Here is a 792-nt window from a genome sequence, read left to right as displayed (position 1 = left end):
TGTGTGTGTGTGTGTGTGTGAACATGAGACTGGAGGAAAGGGTGACGTACTTCACACACACACACACACACACACACACACACACACACACACACACAGTTGTTCCGCTACAGGATGTCACATCATGAAGGAGAGTCAAGAAAATTATACTCTTTCTCTCTCTCTCTCACACACATGTCGTTTGCAAAAAACACACTTCCAATTTAATTCAATAAGTGCTTTATTGGCATGTTAATTGTTCAAATTGTATCAACATTTCAGAATTCTATGAACAATTTAAAATTCAGTGTATGTGTGTGTGTGTGTGTGTGTGTGTGTGTGTGTGTGTGTGTGTGTGTGTGTGTGCGTGCGTGCTGCGTGCGTGCGTGTGTGTGTGTGTATGTGTGTGCGTGTGTGTGTGTGTGTACATCACATAGGTGTAATGGTTTTTATACTGTACAAACTGTATATTCTATTGCCCTACACCAACCCTAGACCTTATCTGATCGATGGCTTCGGACACTGAATCATTGGCAGAGTGAATGAACAGTGCTCTCTTCCACCTTTACAGGTTTTTTCAGCTGTGCTTACACACATTTTAAAAACTTTGCCTCTCTTTTTCCAAACTTTACGCACAAACCCAAGAATCACACACAAAATGCAAAATGTCTCTCATCTCTTGCAAAATGAAGCACTGCATTCAAAATATCACACACACATCTCAAAAGCAAACATCTGCAAACACCTTTTGTCATAATATTAATTCCTGTTAGATGTGTGTGTGTTACATAGAGAACTGTGTGTTGTGTTTTA

The sequence above is a fragment of the Cyprinus carpio genome, chromosome B23 (genome assembly GCF_018340385.1).
Source record: "Cyprinus carpio isolate SPL01 chromosome B23, ASM1834038v1, whole genome shotgun sequence".
In the NCBI taxonomy this organism is placed as follows: Eukaryota; Metazoa; Chordata; class Actinopteri; order Cypriniformes; family Cyprinidae; genus Cyprinus; species Cyprinus carpio.
Note: the sequence above shows the minus strand (reverse complement) of the source record.